This window comes from Bos indicus x Bos taurus, chromosome 28 (assembly GCF_003369695.1).
Source record: "Bos indicus x Bos taurus breed Angus x Brahman F1 hybrid chromosome 28, Bos_hybrid_MaternalHap_v2.0, whole genome shotgun sequence".
Classification (NCBI taxonomy): domain Eukaryota; kingdom Metazoa; phylum Chordata; class Mammalia; order Artiodactyla; family Bovidae; genus Bos; species Bos indicus x Bos taurus.
Window position 1 is genome coordinate 24,152,327 of NC_040103.1, and position 10,186 is coordinate 24,162,512.

Here is a 10,186-nt window from a genome sequence, read left to right on the forward strand (position 1 = left end):
TCCTGCAAGCAAACAAAGGTTAAGGATAGGGGAGCTAGATAAAAAGGGAAAAAAGAATAAATCAGAGCCATCATAGAAATCCTTCTGAGGTAATCAAGGGTATCTTTGGCTCTAGGCATCAGGGCTGGCCCCAGACAAACTCACTCAACCGCATGTACTGAGGAGCCCCTTGACGCACAGCCCTGTGTTAGGGGCCAGTTAGATTAGAGGAACAGAAGGGAGGCCTCCAAAAAGAAAACACCTCAATCTCTATCAGCAGTCCCTCCTGGGAAATCAGCCTTTCAGGGTATAATCAGTATTTTAATCAGAATGGAATAGTTTCTTCTTTACATTAAAATCCCTTAAAAAATGGAAGTAGCTTTTGCATGAACCATGAGTCCGTTTTATTCTATATATGACACCTTAAAATATTGGCTTTCAGATTGAGACCTAAAAATATGTAATTTTCTGAACAGCTATAACACTTTTTTTTTCCTAATTCCTGTTTTATTGACTAAGGAGAGGCACCTAGATGGAGTTTAAACACAAGATGGAAGTTGGAATGTCCCACCCAAAATCCTTTCTCATTCCAGCATTCCAAATAGCCTCTGTGTTGTTCACCTCACCTCGCCTCTGTCACACCTTTTTAAGATGATATTTGAAGTAAAGAATACTTTCAGTTTGTGATAATTAAAGATATCTTATTCCAAAAATATGTGATAAATAGTTCTGGGACTTTGTTGGGTGTTTTAGATGAATCTGCTCCTATTTCAACATTTGTATACTGTAGCAAAAAGATGTTTACCCCACTCTCTCTTTCTACCCACCTTGTTATTAGCTATTAACCAACTCTCCTGCCTCATTCACAAAAACAAGCCATCTTGGAAGACAGCCCCTACCTTCTCATCATCAAATCTACAAATCTACCCACTCGAGTCCTGCCTTCTCTCTTATTACAATTCAAGCTGTACTCTTCCTCCTACCAAAGGTTAATCTCTCCTCTTCTGCTCTGGATCCCTTCTTCTCCTACCTTTGCTAGGACTCTGCTCTTTCATTGTTATCTCATGTACTTCATTATAATCCCTTCTCTACTTGTCTTGGCAGAAAGTCAGGCCACTATCTTTAATTTTAAAACATCGAACAAACATCAGCTTCACCTTACAGATCTCTGCAGCTGCTCCTCCCAAGTTCTCTGCTGCCTTCATCACAACACGTCCCCGAGTTGCTTGCCATATACCTGTGTTTTCACTTCTCATTTATTCTACAGACCCATTCCATGTGACTTCTGTCACCTTCAATGCCATAAGGACCATTTTAAAGTCTATCCACAACCTCCATGTGGCCAAATCCATAAGTCACCTCAGGGATTACATTATCCAATCTGACCGTTTTAAAAATAAGATCTGTAATAGGATGCTGAGTGGAATTTTTCTTATTGCTCAGAATTGGCAACTAAGGCTCAAAATGAAAGAAAAAGAAGCCTTCTGTGTACACCACATGCTAAGGGATTTTCTGTATCTGAGGACAGACATCTCACTCTGGGGCTTACTGAAAATCAGTTAAGAAAAGCATTTTACGCTTCCCTCTCAGCCCCAATAGAGGAAAAGTTGGGGGACTTGAAAAATTAGAGGAATTAGGCCAACTACTCATCTCCTCTGGAAGATATCAGAGCAGGAGAAGTGGTGGAAAAGTCCATCTTGCCCCTTCCTCCTTTCAGGTCCCTCAAGAGGACATCTGGTCAGTGCTGGAGGAAAGGGAGGAGATGAGATTTAAATTGGAAGATGAAAGTTTCAAACTGGACTAAGCAGGCCTTAAAGCACTGAAAATGGCAGGAAAATTATGGAACCCACCAATGTGTCATTAAGGAATGAGAAAGGGAGGTGTAGCAGAGCAAACTGAAATGCAAGAATTGAGCTAACTGATTCATTCAACAGTCACACCTTCACAGGCTAACAGTTCTCAAACTTGTATCCCCAACCCAGACCTCTCGCATGAACCCAGAGGCATATATCCAACTGCTATTTCCATTTGCATAGCAAACATACATTTCAAACTCATTCTGTACCCAAAAAAGAGTTCTTGATTTTTCCTTTCAAACCTATCTCATTTATGGTGATTATAACAGAAATATCAAATCAATATGTTGTGCACCTGGAACTAACATAGCATTGTAGGTCAATTATATCTCAATTTTAAAATTATAATTTAAAAAAATTAAGGGATGGAGAGGTGTAAAAACCCTATTTCTATCTTTCATACTCTAGTAATCGGCACCCTCACTTAATTGCTTAGGCCAAAATCCTGCAGTCATCTTTCATTCAGTCTTTTCCTTTACAACCATCAAGAATTTCCATAAATCCTATTTCCAAAAGTTATCTTGAATACATCCACCTGTCTCTGTCTCCCCTACCCCAAGTATTCTGAGGCATGTGCAATCCATTTTCTACATAGCATCTAAATGATATTTCATAAGACAGTTTAGTTCATGTTATTCTCCTGCATAAAATTATCCAATGGCTTCCTATTATCCATAGCACAAAAGGAAAATTGTTTACCAAATCTACAAGGCCCTTCATGATCTGGCTCCTGTCAACCTCTCCCACTGGACTCACAGCACTGTTTCCCCTAGTTCACTGACTTCAATTACACTTTCTGTTCAGAAAACATCCAAGCGTATTCCTTTAGGGCCATTGCACTTGCTATTCTTTTGCCTGAAATCATTTTCTCCCAGCTATTTACATGCCTGCCTCATTCTCATCTTTGATATAATCCCTCAGAGAGGTATTACCTGATTACTTTATCTCACTGCCCCTAGTCACTTATCACAACCTTGCATATTTATTTATATGTTTACTTTTTCTGTTTTCACCACTGGAATAAAAGCCAGGGGCAATGGCAATGTCCTTAACAGCATGGCATATGAAAATTAACTATACAAGATAAAGTATAAATAGCTATTGGCTTTCAAATGAAGAAGAAATAGCTCTAGAAGGAGGAGGTAACCAAGAAAATTTCCTGTTATATTTGCCTTGATACAGAAATGAAAGATGTCAGCATCATGATAAAATGATATGCTATTAATTTTATTTCTCAAATATCCTTCAAACCCATTGCTTCTCCATGTTTACAGCTATTACCTGATACAAACTATAGTTGTCCTGCTTGCTGTCTTTATATACTTACCACTTAATTTCTCCCTCTCCCTCTATTTCACTTTGTGTAAACCCAAATATGGTATTTAGATGCTAGTCAGAATATGTGGATGCTAAAACTTTAAATCTTGATTTAACTATTTCTGAACTACTAAAACTGACACATTAACTTCACTGCCTTGGTGAAAACAGAAGGGCTAAAATGAATGTTCTGATTAATTTTCTCAGAGTGCCATGCCTCAACTCTGACAGCTCATCTTGCTGTTAGTCAATAACCTTAACGAGCACAGTAATTACAGTCAATCATGTCTGCTTTAGTTCATTGATTACTTTGTTATTTCTTTTACAACTTGTTAATGAAAATTCCCAGCACAGACATCCTGGGTGACATTTCTTTTATTAATTAACTACCCTATCAGTCCCTTGACTATATTATAACACCAAAGCATCTTGTATTGATAGTTCTAGAAACAACTTGCTCTTGCAGCTTTGAAAAAAATCAAAATCATTTTCATGGCCATGGGATTCTGAGCATAGCCACAGTTACTGTCATAATTATGATGTGCTGTCTTTTCTTTTTCCTGCCTCTTTCTATAAACTTTAGTTAAAATGCTATCCTATAGAAAATTAAGGAAAGGGTCTATTTCTTGAATTAGATGGAATATCAACCTGGAAAACAAAAGCAAAAGCAGCAGTGCAGCAGCATGGCAAGGCATCTGAAACAGGAAAACATGATGGACCTCTTCCTAAACACAGCTGAGAGAGCTCTGGGCATGACTCAAAAGTAACCCAGAAACACATTCAGAGGCTGATTTCTGGCACTAAGGCAGTAGGAATTTAAGCTACTGCAATCTAGGTACCTAAAATAATATGAGACTTCATTTTATAATACAAGTGTTGAAATAGAAATTTTAACAGCATACAGTTTTCAAGTAAATAGTAACTTTTTAATCATTTTAACTATGTAGTAAATGGTATACAGTTCATATTACATTTTAGGCAGGCTCTATTTCAATTTTAGCAGTGAGCAAATACAAGAGAAAGAACCAAGCAACAATAAAGAGCTGAGCCCAATCGAAGTAGCTTGGTGGCCTAATGAAATACAGTTAACTTGTATTTAGTTAGGACCAGTTACAATATACAATATCTAAGAACCAACAATCTAGAGAGTGGGAAACTGCAGCAGGAGTCTCCACCCAGCAATGTCACTCTATGTTAGGTAGTGGTAATGCCTTATTTCAGGTGGTTCAACAAAAAACACCCAACCTGAGGCATAAGTTAGAGCCACAGTCAAGCACTCTGGGCAGAAACCCAGTCACCTAGATTAAATGAACATGGTGGAAAGTTAGATGGAAGGCTATGATTCAATGGACACAAAATTGCTCAGGCTTCACACAGGCACACCAGATATGGGACTAAAATTCTGGCTTCTAGCTACAAGGTAGATTCATCTGGAAACAGGACCTGATTAAGGCTGTAGATTGCAAACATTACAATCTACAGGTAAAAAAGTTTGGGGTAGGCATTCTTCACATAATATAGGTTTAGCTCTTCTCAAGTAATCAGTGCAAATACTTATCATGTCCTAAGCTGTAAGAACCCTTTTCATATACATATTCTTAGGAATAGGTATCTTTTTGCCTATAGTCAGCTGAATAAGAAGAACCTTTACTATATGGCACCTAGATGTGAATGATCCTTGTTTGGGTGGGCTACTCCTTTCAGTAATACAAACATAAGAGTCTAATGTTTTATTTTCAGAATTCAGATTGTCAAATACAGGAATATTAACACTTACCATGTGCAAACTAGGAATTTATATCTCAGAAATTATGCAAAAAAACTAATTTTAAGTATTCATTAGATAAATGAATGTATTTGCTCATGTACATTCAGTGTTTATGAACTTGATCAAAATCCTTTCTATGGGTTTATTACGACACAGAAACACTGTATAACCCAGAGTTTTACTTGAGGAAAAGGAAAGAGAAGGGAGAAAATAACTACATTCTCTCCCAACATTTTTTCAGTACTCTGATAAGAAATTTAATCTCATTATCCTAAATAGTAGCTTCACTGTGAATAAATGTTTAATCCACCTTTTAAAACATTATAAATCAAATATCAGCTATATGAGAAACTTCTGGTTAGCCTCACCCCTGATTCCCATCACACCTCTGGAAGATAGTTACTGGCAGGCCATAACACCCTCACATTGTCAGTGTCACACCTCACATCTCTCACTGTCTGCAGTGGGGCTTCTCCAATACCAGAGAGGACAGGGGGAACCCACTCAGTATGTGCATATCCATAGAAGTTCCCAGGACTGAGTGTCCAGGATTAAGACACAACCAGTGAGGGTGAAGAACCGCTCCCTCCAGTTGACTCCCATGTCGAGAATTCTAAGGGGCATTTTACACAATCCTCAGAAGGTTGTGGATTGTATCAAGTCACAGTTGGACTCAGTAGTGACTCTGACAATGCAAGTTTATAAGATTTTTTTCTCTTTTCCTCATCCTGCCCAGTCTCTCATCACTGCTCCCTGGTGCTACCACCTAAATAAACTACCTAGACACAAGTCCTTATCTCAGGCTTTTGCTTTCAGGGAGAATCCAAGTCAAGGCTTGGAATGGGTTCCCCCTCTCCTCTGTGGTATTAGAGAAGCCCCACTGCAGACAGTGAAAGATGTGTGGTGTGACACTGACAATGTGAGGGTGTTAATGGCCTGCCAGGAACTATCTTCCACAGGCATGATGGGAAGCAGGGGCTAGGCTAACCAGAAGTTTCTGGTATAGCTGATACTTGGTTTATGTTTTAAGCCACTTGAAATCAAGAAAGCAGGTCCTTGGAATGATACTCTTGAATCAGATCACTACAAGGCCAAATGGAAATAAGAGCCAATTGCTGGTGAGTTGCATGTGGCATCTCACCTATTGTGGGGTAAGATGAAGTTACAGGTGAGAGAACTGACTGCCAGCATCTAATCCCAATTCTGCATTTACTGACTTCATGCAGGTAATTTTTAAATGGCCATGGTTAGGAGTATTCACAGCACAAAAACTGTCAAACACTACAAATCAGGGCTTTCCCTTTCCCAGAATTCTCTTGAAAGGACTAGATGTTTGGGAAGCTGCTACAGAAGTTTGGCCAACCGTCCAGTTTTTAGCTTCTTTCTTCCCATACCCCATTTAAAGAGGTAACCTGATAACTTTTCCAGGATTTATGCTATAAATCACCAATTCCAAGGCTGCTCCTGTTCTAGCATAAAACAGCTGCTTCCACTATGGTCAAACTTGTATCCAAATGCAATAAATCTCTTTTTAGCAATTAAAAATTCTCCTGTAGTGTAGTTTGGGAAAGTTTCTAAATATACAGTACATTGTGGTCTGCTAGTGCTCAAGTGAGGTTTCCATTAACATAAACAAGTAATACATATTAGTCATATTCTATTTTTATAAAATTATATCATTTGTACTCCAACTACAATTTATTTTCAAACTTTTTATCTCTCAGGGCACATAGTACTTGATAAGACAATGGGTCTACAGTCTCTATGTGAGTCATTTAACTATGTACCCACCTAATAAAAATATTAATTTATTATATTGCTTTTAAATAGTAATATCTGCCTGTCTAATATACTCTAAGGACAAGAGACTTTTCTTTCTCCCAATTTTCCTGTCTTTCCAAATACCAATTCCAAAATAAAAGCATATAAATATACTAAGGAGAAGAAATTTTTCTTTTCTGATTGGTTATCTTTCAGTGGTAAAAGCATATAGATACCCAGAATACTTGCCAGTCTCTAGAACAAGAACAAACCATGCTCTTCTTTCTCCAGCAAGCTTCCTTCAAAACACCCTCCAACCAATTTTTAAGACTGTCCGTTTCCCCATACCCTATGGTAAAGAACAGGAAAGCCTGACCTGCCGCAGTCCATGGGGTTCCAAAGAGTCAGACAGACTGAGCGACTGAACAACACTTTCATAGTGATAGACACTCTGCTTGTCTTCAATTCCCCTACAATAAAAAACACTGCAACAGGAGACTTCCTTGTCAGTCCAGCGGCTGAGACTCCATGCTTTCAATACAGGGGGCACAGGTTTGATTGCTGGTCATGGAACTAAGATCCCACATACTGGTTGATCGGTCCAAAAATAAATTAATTAATTAAAAAGAAAAACACTGCAACAAAAACTCTTGTAGTAATACTTACTGTAGTAAGTGTTACTGTATATAGTGTTACTGTAGATAGCGTTACTTACTGTAACCAACAAACCCAAAATTTTAGTACTCTCAGCTCCAAATCTACTATTGCTTTGTGATACTGGAGCTGGAACTCAGCACGCCCTCCTTCACCAGCTGGTTTTCTGTTAGCTTCTTCCAAGGACACTCAAAGGCAAGAGAGTAGGTGGAAATTGCTTTTTCCTATTTCCTTGCTGTTCATACAGCTCAGCCCAGCAATGGTTCTTCATTCCTTGAATCAGCAACAGCTGTTCCAGGTTCAGCTCCTTTGTCCCAGAAATGTCCTGTCTGTATCCTTCATCCCAACAGTACTCTTTCCTCAGACAGCTGAGCCTGGCTCCACTGGACCAGCCTGAAGGTTTTAAGAATGCCTCTTCTTGCCTTTGTTCTCCCAAGGGTGATAGCTGTGCCTGTATTCCCTCTGGTTTCCTGATTTTCAGCCCTCCAACAACAATTTAGCCATTTCCTAATAGTGAATTATTTTTACTAAATCTCCTCGTATGTTTTTTTATTTTTTTGACTAGATGCTGGACATACATATACAGTTGACTGGCACTAATTATGCTATAAAGTCACCATAAACACTGAAATAGTGACTACTGAACCATTGCTCCTAGGAGAAATACAGTTACCGTGAGTCTGTGGTCACAATATTTCCACTACAATCAATATTTACTTCTTGTTTTATGTGTGCTCCTGTTAAAAGCATCTTACTTAATATATTCTCTTTTTTTTACAACTGTTTATCTTCTGTCAACCCAATTTCCATTTTAAGAGTTTGGGGAAGAACAGTTTAAGAGCGCTCAGTGGCTGTTTCTACCCATTCTGTGGCCTGAGCAGTGTGAGCAGCAGACCAGCGTGCTGCGGCAGGCTGAGCACTCCACTCTTCAGTGGGGAACTGCTGAACAGGCACAGGAGGCACCGGCACACCTTGCGACCAGTCCAATACCTCAGGTTGAGGAGAAGTGAACTCTGGAGTGGAAGTAGTCCATGTACCCTGAAATTCCTCCTCAGTCACACCTTCTCAGCTGCTGCCTGCTCCTCCTTTTCAATCTCTTCAGGATATCTGTAGAAGCAGAGATGAGGCATGACTTCCCATGGGTGTTCCACGCATGGGCAGAACTTCCCAGGTGAGCATCCACTGCATTCAACCCACTAAGTGAGCTCCCTTGTTGTTGCAGGGGATGGCAATATCCACATATCACAGTGGAGAATCTGTGTTACACAGAGCAATGTTAGGCAGGTTAACACAGGCTTCTGTGAGAGGCTGGTGGTCAGCCCTGGGACCAGTAAACACCAGAAATCATGTCTCCCAGAACACTGCATGTATCTGGTTAGTGAAGGCTCCAGGAGTGAAGCAGCCAACAATAGCAGTGGCAGCAGCAAACTTCAACAAAGCTCACTGGCCAGCGTTCCTAGAAGATATGACACCAACATCAGCTAGGTTTTCAGTGGCAACAGTGAACAAGCTGCCAAAAGAATCTTCTCCCAGGCTCTCTTCAGATTTATGATTTAGATGCCATCATTTTTGTAGATGTACTGTTCCATGTAGAAGTCAAGGTTGGTGCCACCTAAGTCGGCTCCTACGGCAAGGAATTTGAGGACATTCTCCTCCTTCATTTGCAGAATGAAATCCATTTGAATTCTTGACCAGTAGCCCTATAACTCATATCTGAAAAAGCTTATGTAACACAAATATCTTCTCCATAAAACACATCACAGGCTCCTTGCACTTAAGAACACTAGAGAGCGCTTGAACACTATATATATGTGGGAGTCATTTTAGATAGTGAAATCACTATCAAAAGGCACAAAATTGGGATTTCCCTGGTAGTCGGGGGATTAAGAGTCTGCCTTCCAAAGGAGAGTACGCAGGTCCAATACCTGGTCAAAGAACTAAGATCCCACAAGCTGCAAAGCAAATAAGCCAGCATGGCACAACTAGAGAGCCCAAAGGCCACAAGAAACATCCCCTGTGGCGCAACTAAGATCTGACACACACAAATAAATAGGTAAATATTTTTTAAAGCTGTGGAAATACGTAATATTAAGGCTTTTTAATATGTATTAATATCTGTTTTCCAGTAGTCATATATGGATATGAGAGTTGGACTGTAAAGAAGACTGAGCACCAAAGAATTGATGCTTTTGAACTGTGGCATTGGAGAAGACTCTTGAGAGTCCCTTGGACTGCAAGGAAATCAAACCACTCAATTCTAAAGGAAATTAATCCTGAATATTCACTGGAAGGGTTGATGCTGAAGCTGAAGCTCCAATATTTTGGCCTCCTGATGCCAAGGACTGACTCATTAGAAAAGACCCTGATGCTGGGAAAGATCAAAGGCAGGAGGAGAAGGGGACAACAGAGGATGAGACAGTTGGATGGCATCACCGACTCGATGGACAGGAGTCTGAGAAAGCTCTGGGAGTTGGTGATGGACAGGCAAATCTGGTGTGCTGCAGTCCATAGGTCGCAAAGAGTTGGACTGGACTGAGCTACTTAACTGACTGACCGATTTCATATCTAGCAATCTCACAGAACTTTCCTTAGTTTTACATTTCTTGGTTGATTCCTATGTCATCTACAAATGATAATAGTGCTCCTTTTATACTCTGCTCTCTGTTCCCTCAGATATACCAGCCTGGGCTACTATGAACTTGGCTTAGTTCAGACAAACATTTCCTTTGATAAGTCTTACCTAATTGATTGGCCTCATATACAACCATCAATCCTTGTTCCCCAACTAAGTTAAATGCCAAGTTAAATGTACCAACCACATACTTCTTTCTATATACCTCTATTATAGAAC

General features: G+C 39.7%; 1 pseudogene; it reads right to left on the reverse strand.

Annotated features, from left to right (window-relative positions):
• Nucleotides 1–8,169: 8,169 nt before the first annotated feature.
• On the reverse strand, nt 8,170–9,014 carry LOC113885556 (annotated as a pseudogene).
• Nucleotides 9,015–10,186: the final 1,172 nt, after the last annotated feature.